General features: G+C 42.4%; 1 protein-coding gene across 1 annotated transcript in view; it reads right to left on the bottom strand.

Moving 5' to 3' along the window:
• ITGB2 (integrin subunit beta 2) overlaps positions 1 to 14,356 on the bottom strand; it is a 57,729-nt gene extending 43,373 nt beyond the window's left edge. Inside the window, exon 1 of the mRNA XM_069985228.1 lies at positions 14,299 to 14,356. The gene's annotated coding sequence lies outside the window, so the exon portion shown is untranslated. The remainder of the gene's footprint in view (positions 1 to 14,298) is intronic.
• Positions 14,357 to 18,493: the final 4,137 nt, after the last annotated feature.

Here is an 18,493-nt window from a genome sequence, read left to right as displayed (position 1 = left end):
AAATTGAGTGACAGTCCACTCAGACGCTGCACCCGCTGGGACCGGGAAGCTGCAGAGCACAGGAGAGAAGACAAATTTTATGTCCGTCCAAACAAACAGAATGCTGATGGATTTGATGAAAACTAAGCACAACTATGACAAACAAAACACAATAAAAAGCCAATGAAATGAATGGGGAGATAGACGGACCTGCTTGGTTCCATTTCTCTATCATCAAAACGGAAAGTAGAAACGAAAATGTGCCGGAGGGTGAAACGTTTGTGTGACCCTAGCCTAGTATAACTTTTACTAATTCTAACAATGACTGGTAAAGTACACAATGCCCCAAGATTGAAAACTGCCTTTCTTTCAATAGAAGTCATGAAAAGAAGAGATTCTCTGGTTATGTTGCATGAAAAAAAAAATATATAGGATAAGTATAAGTATACTATCTAACCAGTAGCGTAATTTGGTGGGGGCAGAGGGGGCGGCCGCTCCTGGGCCCATACAGGCTTGGGGCCCACTAAAGGCATAAATTGGCTGCTCTCATATACCCTGTACACCATAATTATCGGGGCTGAATTCTCCTACATTTTTAATTTATTGTCTTGTATTGTTTCTATGAATTAGTAACATAATTATTCCATTTAGTTATGTTGCAGTAGTCTGTCTTTTTGGTATATCCCTTGAACTGCATGGGACTATTTATTGTTATTACCCAGTATTTGTACTATACAATTACTCTATAGCTACTGTTAGTATCCCCTTCAGGTGTTGCTAATTTGGTCATTGACCATCAGCTGTGGTGTAGTCCTCATACTGCCCAATAGATATTAGACAGATAGATATGAGATAAAGAGATAGAAGAATGGATTTATGGCTAATTAGGAAACAAAAACAGCGCCAAAGCTTTCTCTATGTTGTGTGTGGTATTACAACTTGGTTCCATTATCTTTTAGTGAAACTGAGCTGCACTACCACATCCAAGCTTTGGAGGAGAGTGGCGCTGTTTCTGGAAAAAGGCAGCTATGTTTTGTGATGCTGGATAACCCCTTTTTACATGGTTATATATGTGAAATATAAAAAGTCTTTGTCACTGTTCTCAGTACCTGTTCACTATGCATAATGTAGTAGAAAATACCCTTTATTATTCGGAAAGCATTGTCATCTACTGAGGTTCCCTATGGGTAACATAATTGGTTGGGGGCCCACTCATACTCACTCGCCTCCCTAGGCTGAACCCCTAGCTACGCCCCTGCATCTAACCTTATATGGTGGTCACCAAATTCTTTTCCAAAGTATATACGACTGAACCTGTTCATTCTTTTGGCGGATGGCAGACTCTGCTTGTGCATAGAATAAAGTCTATGCCATGGACGGAGATGCGAACATGGGCAAGCAGTGGAATCCACGGCAGGTTACCCGCACGGATTCCATAGTGTGCACATACCCTTAATTAGGATTTCCTGCATTCTTTATTTTGCATTCTTTAAACTAAAATGTTGACCTGCAGATCTATCCAGGCAAATAAGCCTACAAAGATTTATAAAGAATTGAGTCTATGGAAAGGGCGGAGATGCACCCCGCCGTGAGCGGGTACGGACGACGGAATCGTCCGGAACTTATCCGCGCGGTTTCCGTAGTGTAAACATAACCCTCAGGGAGTATAACATGAAGCAGTCCTTAGATTTACATGTGCACAGAGCTGTGAGAGATGTTATGCTTAGCATACACTTCTCCCGGTCTAAACATCCAGAACCTGGCCCATTAAAACTCCTGACACCTCTCTACCACATGTCTTTTTTTTTTTTAAGTAAATGTACCACTAGGTTCATTGTTTTGTGTTTTTTACAAGAACAGACTGGCGTGGGCCCATACAGATTTGCTTCAAAGGCGTGACAGTTTCCATATCTCCCATTAATAGAAGGTATCATTATGTATGGATATAATCCAAATAACAAAGTCCAACAGCACTTGAGTAAAGAAGATCAATGAAGAAGTAATAACAGATGCACGCCTCACCAGACTGGATCAAGTCCGAAAAAAATCTCCAAAGAAGTAAAGAGACAGCATCCAAAAATAGTGAAAAAACGTGTAGCTTTATTCACCAAGCCATGGCTTGGTGAATAAAGCTACACGTTTTTTCACTATTTTTGGATGCTGTCTCTTTACTTCTATGTATGGATATAAGACCATGCACCTTCATTCTCTGAATCAATGAGTCACAAGAGATTGAACATTGACGAATAAGACTTTTAGTCTGGGTTCACACTACGTATATTTCAGTCAGTATTATGGTCCTCATATTGCAACCAAAACAAGGAGTGGATTGAATACACAGAAAGGCTCTGTTCAAACAATGTTAAAATTGAGTGGATGGCGCCATTTAATGGCAAATATTTGCTGGTATTTTAAAACAACGGCTGTTATATTGAAATAATGGCCGTTATTTACTGTTATATGGCGGCCATCCACTCAATTTCAACATTGTATGAACAGATCCTTTCTGTGTTTTCAATCCACTCCTGGTTTTGGTTGCAATATGAGGACCACAATACTGACTGAAATATACGTAGTGTGAACCCAGCCTTATTGCGTATCCAGTTGGTATAAAAAAAGAAATCAGTGGTGAAAAAACTTTGTACTGAGGATGTGGGTGGTGACATTCTTGCCATGTAATGGAAATTTTTGAGGAACTTTGCATAAAAAAAATGAGTATTGGTGTTTATTTTTAGCAGTTCTTCATCCTACTCTGTTAAATATATTACTAAATCAGCATTAACAAGTACTACAAACCCAGTGTCAGAATATGATTTCCTTATCTGCATGTACTCAATGACAATTGTCTTGATAAAAACCTAGTAAAGAAAAAACATAGACATCAAAGCCAAAGCACAGCTCAAGACGTTTAGTAATAACATTCATAAGCACGCAAGGAGGCTATCAATGGTTCAAGAACCCTTTATAAAATAGTAAAGTTATGTGATTTCACCTGGACACTAACCACTGTGCCTCTGGAGCAGGAGATGGACTAGTAGTGGTATGAGGCATGCATGGCATCAGGTTGCCACTATAACCCCTGATCTAAGGGACTGACATTGAGACTGCAATAAGAGGCTTTGCCGTTAAGAACTACAAGCTATCTGTTGCCATTGCAACTTTATAGTACATGACTCAAGCATATGTGTTTTTGTGAGAACCACCAAGCATTGTGAAGTTGTATATATGTTTCTCGAAACCACAAACCACAGAGGTGTTGCTGTGTTCCATCATTTTACGAGAAAAGGGTATGTGTCTGTCATGTTATTGCTGCACCATTACACTGGTGGGGATAACATGGGACCTCTTACAACATTACCAATAGCTCTCAAAAGAAAAGCATGCAATGCAGCTCTCTGCTGCCATCTGGTGGAGAAAGCTTTCCTTTCAGATCAAAGTTTGATTAAAAGCCTTAGAACAAGACTAGGGATTTAAACCAAGCCAGAAATCTGCCCAGATGGGGAGGTTACCCATAAGTATGCTTTAAGTAATGAATTAGCTCTTGTGTGAGAACAGCCTAGGTGGGCTAGCCTTCTTTCCCCATGTATAAGCCTTGACTGCCCAAGACCCTGTCAGCAATTCCCTGGTTGTTTTTCCTTTGAGCTCCCTAGGTGGGTGCTGGCAGCTGCATACATGAAACGTCCTACAAGACCTGCTGTTTTGTCTATGCTCTAACCATCACAGTCTGGCTCAATGTATTTTATTAGCCATTTTATGGTGACCTTTTTGGATGGCCGTCGTTTTGCTGCCAAAATACAGCTGTAATTTGCAAAATATAGCCTACTATGGTTCTAAAATAATAAAATACACTATACCCACCTGTCTTCTGCTTTCTGTGTCTAGTGTAGCTTCTCCACTGCTTCTGCTTGCTTCCCTTGGGTGACATGTTCTTCCTGCTCTGATGATAACATTCCAAACACAGTGCACTGGCCACTAGGGCTAGTGATGGGCCGCATGGTGTTTGCACATAATAAGGAGAGCAGGGAGAATACATCATCCAGGGGAAACAAACATAAGCAGCAGAGAGAATCGGAGTGGATGCGCTGAACACAGAAAGATGGCAGGTCAGTATAGCGGAAACACCTTTAGTTTACACTCTTCATCATTGACTATGATGTAAAAAAAAAAAAAAAACAGGAGAGCCCTCAAACGGAACACTGACAGAGCAGAGAGGACCGCAGTGGCAACGCTGGACAGAGAAAGATGGCAGGTGAGTATAGGTATGTTTTTGTAAACCAACAAAACACAGCAATTGCTGATCTCAGGGAGACCTGCGACAAAAAGATCAAATGGAGTACTCACTGAAGAGTCTCCATTGATACATTGCCCTGTATTAATTTAAAGGGGAACTCCAGGTAGAGGTTAAAAAAATGAAACCTCTGCAGAAGCATATAGCATTACTAACCTGTCTATCCCATTTTTGAAACTACCAAAAATTCATTTGTTGGGGGGGGGGGGGGGGGTTTGTCCTGTATTGTGTTTCTGCCCTTCCTGGTTGAGCAGTTCCCAGAATGCAATGATTTCCCTTAGCTGATCATCACAGTCCCCCACCCATCACGATCAGTAAAATTAGTGCAGCAGCTGCTTCTGGCCATTCAAAGATGGTGAATCACTCAGGGGATAGAGGGATCCAGCCAAGCCTCCTGTAACATCACGCCCTACCCCCTGTCTGCATCATCAGCCTGTCCTCAGCAAACACACACAATGTGAGACAGAGGCATGTAAGATTTGTCTCCTAAGGGGGGATAGCAGAAGGAGTAGGAGACAATGTGAATTGGCACAGGGCCATTTTTTTTCACTTCCTGGATTTCTATCAGCTACCAGTGTGGCAGAACCGCACATATACGGTAATACATTTTATAGACACATCTATATAACTTTTAATGTACTTTTAATAGAAAACATTGTTTTTTTATCCAGAGTTCCTATTTAAATATGCAAAAGAAGGGTCTGTGGAGCCTCAGTTGCGAGTCTCAAAACACAGGAATAGCCAGATATCCCTCCAGGGGAGGAAAACCTATTGCCAAGGGGGTGACTCCTAGTGGGGAGATCACCAAACCACCCTGATACCTAGCCCCTTAAGTCCACTTGGTTGCGAGTATTGGAACATAAATAGGGAAATACCAGGGTGGCCCCTTTTAAGTCAAAGTCTAACTCTGTGGCGAGTATTAACATGACATGACAAGGGTTTACCAAGGCAGGCATCCATCCACAGACAGCCGGTCCGGGGTAGTTGCCCCTCGTCAGTGTGGAGTAGGATTCTGGCTAACAGGGGCAATGAAAATAAATGGAGACTCTTCAGTGAGTACTCCATTTGATTTTTTGTCGCTGGTCTCCCTGAGCTCAGCAATTGCTGTGTTTTGTTGGTCTATTTTTCATTGCCCCTGTTAGCCAGAATCCTACTCCACACTGATGAGGGGCAACTACCCTGAAACGGCTGTCTGTGGATGGATGCCTGCCTTGGTAAACCTTTGTCATGTCACAATACTCGCCATAAAGTTAGACTTTGACGTAAAAGGAGCCACCCTGGTATTTCCCTATTTGTGTCTCAATACCCGCAACCGAGTGGGACTTTAGGGGCCACGTATCAGGGTGGTTTGGTAATTTCCCACTGAGAGTCACCCCCTTGGCAATAGGCTTTCCTCCCCTGGAGGGATATCTGGCTATTCCTGTGTTTTGAGACTCGTAACTGAGGCTCCACAGACCCTTCTTTTGCATTTTTTTTTAAACCATAACTGGTTTATAACTTATCCCACTTCACTTACTGCCCCCAACACCAAGCTGAATTAGTTGCAATTTCCTAAACCTTACATTTTTTGAAAACCATCCTGCCACATTAGAATTCTCCAAAGCCACTTTGCAAGCCATTTTTTTCCCGATCCCATGAGGAAAGAAATAATTTCTGTTTTATATTTGATTTTTAGCTTAAATACAACTTTTACAAATTCTAACAACGGCTGGTGGCCCATTCTGCAATTGCTAATCTGCAATACAGCATGTGCTATTTTTTGCAGCCTAGTCAAAAATTGCAGATGTGTGAATAGGCACATTGAAATCAAAGTGTTTTAAATTTGTCCAGAATTGCGGATCCAGAATTACGGATAAATTATGCCAATGTGTGAATGAGGCCTATGAGGTAGGCACCATAGCCATAGCCAGTTTTAAATAAAGTGTAAACCCCAACTTAGAGACATTCTTTATGCAACATTTTCCCACAATAAAAAAAAAATCACTTATAATAAATTTAAGCATTAGATATGAAATGCTCAAGGCTGATACTGCATACTAACATGCTCAAAAAACAAAAAAAGGGGATCCAATGAGTAATAAGTCATCTGACCTATGTCCTTTCAGTTGAACCATTTTTAGACCTGGCTGACTAGCAAAGAGGAAGGTAAACTACAAATCCCCCTGCTAAATATTGCTCACGGTGCTTGGACAATATTTCTAGCTCAAGTATACATCATTTATAGCTAAATTGAACCTGTTAAATTAGTTAAATTGTCTATGGAACCTGTCTTCTGCAATGAGTTGGATTGAGCAAGCAGCTAGCTTATACTAGCTAGCAGCTAGCTTATGCTCACTGCATTACTGACGACCCCTGGTCGCCATCTTGGGACAATGACGACATCTTCGGAAGGCTGGCCGAACCGCTCCAGCCGTCCCTCATTCTGGCCCCCCTCTGCCGCGACATCAGCTGCTCAGCCGCGATCGGCTGAGCATAACTGTGCTCAGCCAATTGCGACTGAGCAGCTGATGACGCGGCAGAGGGGGGGGGGGGGTGGCTGGCTGGAGCGGTTCGGCCGGCCTCCCGAAGATGTCTTCATTGTCCCAAGATGGCGGCCGGGGGTCGACACGAATGCGGTGAGTATAATGCACCACACTTCTGGGGTTGGGGGGGAATCCCTTTAATTGTACAGAATTGTCCCTTGAGTTACTATATTATTTAATTCTAGGGCAATCAGTGTAGCTTGAAATTATTATAACTTGTGAATGGAACTTTGTGGAAAGCTAGGTTTTAGCTCCAAAATGTCATCACTACATCACAGGAGACCGCGTGCTGCCCTTTCCCACAGTGTCTGGCAGCGGGCGGCCTTCGTTTGACAGCACGGCGGCAGGTAGCCAACTCGCACCTCAGCCTGGCCACAGCTCTTGGCTCTTGGCATACCATTTGCAAATAGTGTAAACCATCCCACCATGGTAAGTTGGTCTCATGCACAAGGTGGAACCTAAATTAATATAATTACATAATATTTTTAATAATGAAAAAAACCTTATTGTAGGAGTATGGTACCGGCAATACTCACTAGACACAGGTGAATTATCAGACAGACCCATATTGAAGTCAGGATAATCGTTTCGCACACGGGGTGTTCCCCTTAGAAAATAGACAGTACTTAGCAGATCCACATATGTGAGGAAAAAGATGCGGGGGCACTCACCGTTGTGATGCGTAGACTTTATTTCATGTGTACTTTAAAATACAGCAGGTACATCTGAAGCGGGTGCAGACGCCAAACACTATTCACACGAGCTATGACAGCCGTTTCACGCGCATGCGTGCTTCGTCAGATGACGCTCCTCCCGCAGGTCCCAGGTGAAATACCTTCAATGACGTGCGCGGAGGGGCGTAGCTTACTGTAAGTAGATTTCTGCTACAAGTTAAAACATAATTCTAAAAACAGTAAAAAAAAGTGTCATGAATGTGCCTGGGATGAACTCCGTGCGCCCCTCAGCTTGTGCTGTGCGGCTGAGATGGCGCTGATATTCAGTGTTTTGTATGTCTTGTGCAGTAACCTGAACCCTGTCTGAACACTGGCCTATTTCTATCATGATGTTCAGCCCCACCCATCTGCTGTGTGCTCTGGCTATTTAGGAGTTAACTGCTGCCAGTTCTGATCCGCAGGTGATTCTGTTTGGAACCAGGAGCCTTGTCCAATAGGGGCTTGGTGTTTCTCCTTATTCCCTATAAGTGTTTGGCTGAGGCGCATTCTGGTGCCGGTTATTGAGCTTGTCTCAGCCTGCTTCTGCCTCTGTTTAGTTCTCTGTTTATTCTGACTATTTTGCCTTGTATTCTGACTATCCCTGCTTGCTGCCTGCCCCTGACCATATTGCCTGTTTACTGACCTTGCTTTTTGGATTGTGTTTTTGTACTGCGCTGCCCGATTGTTGTGACCCGGACTGTCGACCATTCTTTATTGTGTTTTGTCTGTCTTGTCTTTTTGTCCCACCAAGCCAGTACAGGGACCGCCGCCCAGTTGCTGCCCTAGGGTTTAGCCTAGGGGGGCAAGTAGGTAGAGTCAGTGGGTGGGGCTGAGCTCAGGGCTCACTGTCTCTGTGTGTCTGGTGTCACCGGTTCCTGACAAAAAGTGCTTATTCTCACCGAGTGTTTTCACAGGAACATCTGCAGCTCTATTTTATCATTAAAGTGTCACTGTCGTGAATTTTTTTTTGCAGAAATCAATAGTCCAGGCGATTTTAAGAAACTTTGTAATTGGGTTTATTATCCGAAAAATGCATTTTTATCATGAAAAAGCAGTTTCAAGCTCTCCCCCCTGTCTTCATTGTTCTCCTAAGGAGAGAGCTAAAGAAAAGACCAAAACAGGACAACAAAGAGTTAATCTACAAATCCCTCACGGGATATCTCCTGTGACAGTCACCAGTGACCTGTCTGAGCTCAGATTACAGCTGTCACCCAGCTCCGTGCCTGTAATCCTCTGTTATCTGCTTTCTGCTGCCGTGCTAACTCCCTCCTTCCTCCTCCCCCCTCCCCTCTCCCTAGAGCAGACAGGGTACGACTCCTGCAACAAGTCACAATTTTCAGATTTTTTGGAGTGGATGAAAAAGAGGAAGGAGGGGGGGACCTGGGAAAAGGCTTTTTACATGCAGATAATGGCAGATTTGGCTAATAAACCCAATTACAAAGTTTCTTAAAATCGCCTGGACTATTGATTTCTGCAAAAAAAAAAAAATACGACAGTGACTCTTTAAGGCCGCAGTTACTTTGAGCTTGTGTTTTCATAATCAGTCTTGCCTCATATTGTAGCAGTAACCTATTGGTATCCTTTCCTGCGGTTCCGTTAACCCTTTTTAAACCTGTAAAATTGAGGCATTTATAGTCTCCATCGTGTTGTTCTATGACATGTTGAATTAGCCTTGTCATGGCTTTTTTATTTTTTATGGAATATACATGTTCATAGAACCTTCGGTTTAGTGGTCTGGTTGTTTTACCAATGTAAAATTTACCACAGTTGCACGTTGGAGCGTACACAATGTTTTTTGAATTAACAAATTCAACTAATTCAACATGTCATAGAACAACACGATGGAGACTATAAATGCCTCAATTTTACAGGTTTAAAAAGGGTTAACGGAACCGCAGGAAAGGATACCAATAGGTTACTGCTACAATATGAGGCAAGACTGATTATGAAAACACAAGCTCAAAGTAACTGCGGCCTTAATGATAAAATAGAGCTGCAGATGTTCCTGTGAAAACACTCGGTGAGAATAAGCACTTTTTTACTGTTTTTAGAATTATGTTTTAACTTGTAGCAGAAATCTACTTGCAGTAAGCTACGCCCCTCTGCGCACGTCATTGAAGGTATTTCACCTGGGACCTGCGGGAGGAGCGTCATCTGACGAAGCGCGCATGCGCGTGAAACGGCTGTCATAGCTCGTGTGAATAGTGTTTGGCGTCTGCACCCGCTTCAGATGTACCTGCTGTATTTTAAAGTACACATGAAATAAAGTCTACGCATCACAACGGTGAGTGCCCCCGCATCTTTTTCCTCACATATGTGGATTTTTAATAATGATCTTGTTGAGGGGCTACAGAGTAGAATCTCCATTTTTGCAGATGATACTAAACTGGGTAAAGTAATCAGTACAGAGGAGGATAATATCATATTACAGAGGGATTTGGAGAAGCTAGAGGCTTGGGCAGTGAAATGGCAAATGACGTTTAATGTGGATAAATGTAAGGTTATGCACTTGGGCCGTAGAAATAATAAGTACAGTTATGTGCTAAATAATAAAACACTGGGTAAAACTACTTCCGAAAAGGACCTGGGGGTATTGGTGGACAGTAAACTCAACTTTAGTGATCAGTGCCAGGCAGCAGCTGCCAAGGCTAATAAAATAATGGGATGCATCAAAAGAGGTATAGATGCTAAAGATGAGAACATAGTTTTGCCTCTTTATAAATCACTGGTCAGACCACATATGGAATACTGTGTACAGTTTTGGGCACCGGTATATAAGGACACAGCTGAACTGGAGCGGGTGCAGAGAAGGGCCACAAAGGTCATTAAGGGAATGGGTGGGTTACAGTACCAGGACAGGTTATCAAGCTTGGGGTTATTTACGCTAGAAAAAAGACGTCTTAGGGGCGATCTGATCACAATGTACAAATATATGAATGGACAGTACAGAGATCTTTGTAGTGGTCTTTTTACTCCTAGGTCTGTAACCATGACAAGGGGGCATCCTCTACATCTAGAGGAAAGAAGATTTAATCATCAGCATCAACGCGGGTTCTTTACTGTACGAGCGGTAAGACTGTGGAACTCTCTGCCACATGATGTTGTCATGGCTGATTCATTAAATAAGTTCAAGGGAGGCCTGGATGCTTTTCTTGAACAATATAATACTACAAGTTATGGGCATTAGATTTCCGGTGATACGTTGATCCAGGGATTGTTCTGGTTGCCATTGGAGTCGGGAGGGAGTTTTCTCCCTGTGATGGGGCAATTGTCGTCTGCCTCATGGGGGTTTTTGCCTTCCTGGATCAACACAGTGGGATTTCCCTGGGTTGAACCTGATGGACTCTTGTCTTCTTTCAGCCTTATTTACTATGTTACTTACAATAAGGGCCCTTTTACACAAACCAATAATCTACCAGATCAGGCTGATTCGGCAGATTATCCATCTGAGTAATAAAGACAATGATCAGCTGATGACAACGATCATTGTCCTGACCTAAAAACTGTTTAAAAAAAGTTCATAGATACCTTACCCCGCTCCCTGGGGCCTCTGCCTGCTCCCTGGTATCTTCATGGCTTCTACCCGATCTAACAGGGAAAAAGTCAGGAAGATACCGGGTAGCAGGCAGAGGCACTGGGGAGCGTGGTCACATGTGTATGAACTTTATTATTTTACACTAAAGGCAATGGTTATACGGACATTGGTAATGTTGTCTGTGCAGCGCTTGCTGCATGATAGCTGGGCTGTGTAAAAGGCTCAGTACACAAGCGCTTGTTTACATTATTGATCGAACTGTGTAATGCAGCCCTTACTCTAGCCTCTCCTTGGGTAATAATAAGCCTGTACTCTGGGCATGCAGGGTCCAAATAATGCTGGGATAGGTGAAGTGCATGACCAAGTAGAGCCAGCTACTGCCCCCATCTACAACACAGACAAAAAGACAAAATGAACCCTTGGTCAGCTTTCCCGTATCGGTGAGTGCCGCTTTTACCTATCTAACAGACTGTATAAATAATGCAACAACTCACTGCTAATACCAAGACATAAACCCAATACAGATATGAAAATTGCTAAAAGCAACCCCCCTAACTGCTAAAAAAAACAACTCATCATAAAAAAAATGAGGCTCCACAAAAACACTTTAATTACAATTGTCAGGATTAGTATAAACGCTAATCCCTATAGTTAATGTAGTCACCGCTGCAATTAAACCTGATTGCAGCAATATACAGGGAGCAGTGCTGGTATCACTATAGAAGCAGCCAGACATCTGTCAAAGGTCCCCAGGGCCTGCTCTCATAAAAGCCTGTTAGGCCATATCAGTGGTATGCTTTAGAAAGTGCGGATACCAGATAACAAGTAGGAAAAAAAGGAAAGTAAAATAGACACAAAAAATATTTTTAAAAATTATATACGAGGGGCTACTGATAAGTCTTGGACTCTGTGTTCTTTTTTTGTTCCTATGAATGAATGTTACATCACAAGAAAGCCTTTTGGGTCTAATATATCTCTTCCAAATTTTGTGCAAATGACAGCAGAGGAGTCATAAAATTCCTATTTCTGGAAGGAAAGTCACGAAGGATATTCATGGTGATATGTCACAGACATTGGGGGATCAATGCCCTTCATATTCTATAGGTAAGTGCTGGGTTGCCAAATTTAAAACAGGCTGCTTCAGCACCAATGATGATGAACGTCCTGGATGACCGAGAGTGGTTGTTGTTCCTGAGATTGTTGTGCACAACCTCATACTGGAAAATCAGCAAATTTCAGCTTAAGGAATAGCAGACATCATGGGGATTTCTCGTGAACGTGTTTGTGTCATTATCCATTAACATTTGAACATGAAGAAGCTATCTGCAATATGGGTCCCCAGAAGTTTGACAACAGATCAGAAAATCATGTGAGTGAAAACTTCCCGGTCCATTTGTCAGTGATTCCGGACTGATAAGAACTTCCTGGAGCAACTGGGCACTATGTATGAGACCTGGAAGTATTTGTATGACCCTGAGACCAAGGATCAGTCAGAAGAGTGGAGGCACAGTGGTTCTCCTGGTCCAAAGAAGTTCAGGCTGCAAAAATCAGCCACGAAGGTGATGGCGTCTGTGTTCTAGGATAAGGAGGGTGTGCTGCTAATGGACTACCTTCGAAATGGTTCCACCATCAATGCAAGGTATTGCATTGAACTTTTTTACCAATTGAAGGCAGCTCTGAAGGCAAAAGGTGCGGTAAGCTGTCCAAAGGAACCTTGTTTCTGTAAGACGATGCCTCAACTTACACTGCACAAGCGACCATGGCAAAACTGGTGGAGCCAGGCTCCAAGGTAGTTGACCACCCACTATATTCACCAGAACTCGCTCCCTCCAACTATTATCTGTTCCAAAACCAAAGAAACACCTTAAGGGAACCTAACTTCACACCATTTCTGATGCCATGGCTGCTACGGATGACTGGTTTGGGGCACAACCGAAATCCTTCTTCTTACAAGGCTTACAGAACTTGGAATACCAATGTAAGAAGTGTGCTGACATCAGTGGAGAGTATGTGGAATAAGTGTAAAGTTTCATCTTCCTATCTTCTTTCTTTTTGAGTAAAGCCAAAGATATATCAAAGATAGCCCCTCGTATTGTGCCTAATACAACCTGTATACAGTAATAACCACATATGATGTCCCAAAATTGTAAATACGTATTTTTAGATCAGGGTGAAAACCATAAAAAAATAACACAATAAGGGATTTTTGGATTGTAGTCCAAATTTAAATAATAAAAAAAATGTACAGTGTAAGGCTATGTTCACACAACCTTTTTTTTTTAGCTCTGTTTAAAATTACGTCCGTTATTTTGAGTCTAAAACAACAGACGTTTTTCAAAGCCTGGCATACGGGTGTATGCACATTATCTTAGTTTGGGGTTACTAATTACCCTTTGGTTGTGGCTTAATTGAAAAATCCATTGAATTTAATAGTAAAAACGGAGAAAGAACGGTGACAATAGAAGAACTGTGTGTGAACAACTAATACAAAACGTCCACTATTTGCAAAAAACGTCCGAAAATGTTCATGTTCATTATTTTGACGTCCGCGGCAAAAACGTCCGTTTTTTTATGCATTGTGTGCATAGGACGTCCGTGTTCCCATTGACTTCAATGCAATTGCGTTGAAGTCAGTTAAATTGCTGCAAAAACGAACGTTTTTTTAAATAGCGAAATCGGATGTTTTTTCTCCATTTTTGACGTTGTGTGAACATAGCCTTAGTGTGCCAAATTGGTATGTGTGAAAAATATGTCCTACACAAATGATTTTTTTTGTGTGTGTGCTGATACAAAAACATTTTTTTTTAAGTTATTCTTTAAGGAATGCCACAGTGTAAAATTAGTTTGGCCTAAGAGGGTCAACATTTGGACCACTTGGTAGCTAGAACATCACAAGAGCACATCTATTCTAACATATTTTTCACTGTATTGTCCACTGTAGCTAGAAGTATTAGATGTAAAAACGCATTTTTATTTTCAATAATAACAATAATTGTTTATTTCAACAATACTATCCTGGCACAAGATACTATAGTGGAGCTGGATCAGGACAACCATACAACAGTCAGGGCTTTCTTATAATCCTCAGCCTAAATTGCATAAGGAGTATCTATCCACATTGATTCACAGTGTTCATTTTCTTAATCTATTTCTAAGTCACAAACAAAAATGCATATATATATATATATATATATATATATATATATATATATGTGTTATCTCTACCATATCTAGAATAAAAAAGAACTAGTGTACACTTACCTCATGAGATGGACGCCAGGGTCTCGGCTGTAGTGCTACTTTTAGTGTAGTTGTGGTCTTATTTCAAATGACTCCCATGAAAACAGGAAGGGTAAAAAGAGGAAACCAATACAGGCTTGTAATGATGAAAGAACTGCTTCTCTACTTCTTAATAAGTATTGCGTTAGACATGTGTAAGGGTGATTGAGACACCAAGAAATAACTGTGAACTGTCCTTCTATAAAACATTATAAATTCATCGGCACATCTCAGCTACAACTCTTTTAAGGGGTTAAAGCATAATTGTCATATTTTTTTTATTGCAATAATCAGTAGTATAAGCGATTTTAAGAAACTCTGTAATAGGTTTTATCAGCCAAAAAAGCCTCCTTCTTTACTCAAGAAGCAATCTCCCAGCCTCCCCCCATGATTCTTATCTATGCATTATCAGGCAAACACGTCTTCATTACAGAGAAGCCAGTGAAGACGGGCTCTGCTCTCTCCATTGTAAGCCTATGAAGGGGGGAGGGGCTGGGGGAGATGAGGGAGCAGGAAGAGGTGACATGAAGGTCAGCTGTTTCTAGACTCTCTGGGCACCTAGAACGCTAAATTCAGGTGTCAGAAAGGTCAGTGCTTATCTATGAACTTACTGAGAGAAGATTGCAGGGTGTTGTGCTCTGCAGGACTGCTCCGTGCTCAGTCACTCCTAACAGCCCCTCCCCTCTCCATAGCCACATAGTGGACACAGAAATCCTGCTTCATCTGATGTGAGGGGGGAGGCTGGGAGATTGCTATTTCAGTCCAGAAGGAAACTCTTTTGGTTTATAAAACCTATTACAGAGCTTCTTAAAATCGCTTGTACTATTGATATTTAATGTTTTCAAAAAAATGACCCTGAAATGACAGTTACGCTTTAAGGCTTTTATGATTATTTTATGACAGTAGATTCTTCTCTCTAGTTGATATCAGTATTCTCCCTGGTAAATAAATCTAAAAGATGTGAGTATTTAGTGGGTTGTCCCATCTGGATAACCTTGCCTTCTACTAGACTGGCCAGGGCAGTCTAGGTGGTTTTGCTAAGGTTTTGAGGTTAAGACGAGTCAAAAACTCTATCCACCCTCCACTTTCAGCTCTCATCTGTCATCCAGTAGTCAATCCATGTGACCAGTTATAAATTTGCCCCTATTATTGATGTGTGATAATGAAGCCTATTCTTATGTGAGATTGCACAGGACCCAAGTTTCCCCATCCTACAGGGACCAACCAAATGTGGACCACTGTGTGCGGAAAAGAGGGTAATCTAATCTTTATACTGGAAAATTATTGTTTCACTACCTTTAATATAAAACAATGGAGTCAAAGATAGAGAAAAGGACATATCAAATGGAGCCCACAGATACGTTAGAAACTATGTGAGGTGCAGATGCTCATGGAAGCTTGGCTCTGACTGTTGTTATCTCTGCTGCTAGACACTAAGGGGGGGGGGGGGATTTATGAAGACCGGCATTCAAGTACGCCGTTCTTATATTAAGCCCCGCACCCTTTTTCATGGCCGGATTCACTAAGAGGCGTACGCCAGGTGTAGATTTGCGTCATGATGTGCGCCTGCAAGCACGCCACCTCCCCGCCTCATCACGCCCCCACAAGCTCAGCCAGCCGGCCCATCGGGCAAGCGGGGCGCACGGGAGGCGTACGCCAGGGAGAAGGGGCAAATCTGCACCTTCTCCCTGGCGTACGCCTCTGGCTTAAAGTTCGTAAATCCCGCCTTAAATGTATTAAAGGTCCCCAAACACCTTAGACTTTACTTAGCCAAAGCTGCTGATTGTGGCAGATTCAGCATTCTATCTAAGGTAAATGGGGCTCTCCGGACTATCTACCGATAAAGGATGTCGGTGGAGATATCGGTCACGTGTGATAAAAAATCAAGCTCAATCCCTTACCCCTCTCCAAAGAGAACACGGCAAAGCTTGGCCACGCCAAACAGTCTTGTGTATGGGGAGGACGGGCGGCAGGCAGATAATTGACGGCTGTACGATCGTACGGCTGTCAGTTATTAAAAATGTTTGGCCACCTTAAAATGTTTTAAATATTTTCTGTTATAAAATCCAGAAAAGGAAGATAACCAGTAAAAGCAAGACAATATCGAATTAATATATAGCATAGATCCATTAACCCCTAGACAACCAAGGATGTACCGGTACGCCCTGGGAGTCTGTCCCCAAGCGACGTGCTCCGGAGCAGAGCGTGCCTCATAGGAGGTGGGGGCCAGCTACGGTGAGCAGTCCAGCCCTCACCGTTAATGACAGGCTGCAGTGACCGCTGCGTTTAAGTGTAAGTGACAGGGGCAGTCCCCTGTCACTTACTGATCGGGACCCCCGATCGTTTTAACGGACCGCCAGAGGTCTCTCACCTTCCTCCATGCGGTCCAATCAGCGCTCTGATGAATAAGTCTGCCTATGGCAAAGCAATGATCAGTGTGTATAATCTAACAACTGTATGTAAAAGTCCCCCAAGGGGACTTAAAATGTGTATTAAAAAAAAAATGTCCTTCCCCAACAAAAGTTTAAATCACCCCTTTCCCATTATATAAATAAAACATATAAAAATAAATACAGCTGTGTATGATTTGTTTACCTTTTACCGTTCCCCAAGCAACATATCAAAATGTTTGATAGGTGAGTTTGAATTGTTTTTTCTTTTTACTCTTCCCCCAGCAAGATACAATTTTTTTTAAATACTGAAATACCCCTTTAAGTCTATGTCTAGGTTCACACTGTGTTTTTGCTTTCAGTTTAACGCGTCTGTTTTTAAATGGTTAATTTTATTACACAGAAAAAGTGATCAACCACAAGTATGTGTATGCTAAAAATAATGGATCCGTTTTGATCTGTTTCTTTTTTTTATAATGTAAGTCAATCGAGAACAAATCCTATTAGACAGCGTACAATTGCATGTGTTTTTCCATCAGTTTTTTTCCATAAAACAGATATGTTAAATGGACAGAAAAAATGCAGTGTGCACCTAGCCTACCTCCATGCAAAAGTTTAATTTATTAAAATGTTACTTTCTTAAAGGACAACTCCCACAAAAAAAATTTTTTTGCTCATTTAACACACATTACAAAGTTATATAACTTTGTAATGTGGTTAAATACCCGGCCTGGCCCCCTTCCCCCACTTTCGGACCCCCGACCCCCCACCCCGGAAGTTAAAGAATGTATACATTACCTATTACGATCGTCACGGTCCTCTTCTCCGGGGCGGCATCTGGTGACGACGACGTCAGAGCCGAGGGGCGGTCCGGGTCTTCTTCCTCCTCGGCGTCTTCATGCAAAGTGAATGGGGATGAAAAGGCTGCTGGTGCACATGCGCACCAGCAGCCTTTTCATTGGCTGGAGTGCATCACATGGCTTCCAGCTTGCTTAGCCCTGATTGGCTAAGCTTGCTGGAAGCCATGTGATGCGCTCCAGCCAATGAAAAGGCTGCCGGTGCGCAAGCGCACTGGCAGCCTTTTCCATCCCCTGGACCCGGAAGTCGGAGACATCGCTGGATGGCGGACGGCGGCGACGGAGAGGCGGACGGCGGGCGAATCGAGTGGCGATCGTCACCAGAGAGATGGTGAGTATGGTGTCTGTGTGTGTCTGTGTTTTTTTTTTTTTTTGGGGGTCCCGCGGGAGTTGTCCTTTAAGTCTCCTGCTTCAATTACAGTTCATTCAGAAGTTATTCAGATCCTTTCACTTTTTTCACATTGTGTGCTAAAATAGAAAAAATAAACAAAAGGGTTTTGCCCCATTATTCCGCCCTCAATACCCCATAATGATACAATGAAAACATAATGTTAGACATTTTTTCTAATTTACAGAAAAGAAAAAACTAAAATCCCTTTACTTAGTACTTAGTTGAAGCACCTTTGGCAGCGATTACAGCCTCCAGTCTTGTTGGGTATGATGTCGCAAGGTTTACACACTGGATTTGGGAATTTTCGCCCATTGTATTCTGCAGATTCCCTCAAGCTCTGTCAGGTTGGATGGCTGGCCTCCATAGAAAGACATTTTAATGCAACTCTGCACCCACAATCTGACCCCCCCCCCCCCCCCAAACCACTTGTACCTTCGGATAGCTGCTTTTAATCCAAGATCTGTCCTGTCGTCCGTTCAGCTGGTGATGCAGTTATTGTCCCTAAAAAACCCTAAAAAACAACTTTTAAACTTGCAGCC

Source organism: Dendropsophus ebraccatus, chromosome 9 (genome assembly GCF_027789765.1).
Source record: "Dendropsophus ebraccatus isolate aDenEbr1 chromosome 9, aDenEbr1.pat, whole genome shotgun sequence".
NCBI lineage: Eukaryota > Metazoa > Chordata > Amphibia > Anura > Hylidae > Dendropsophus > Dendropsophus ebraccatus.
Note: the sequence above shows the minus strand (reverse complement) of the source record. Positions and strands in the feature narration are given on the sequence as shown.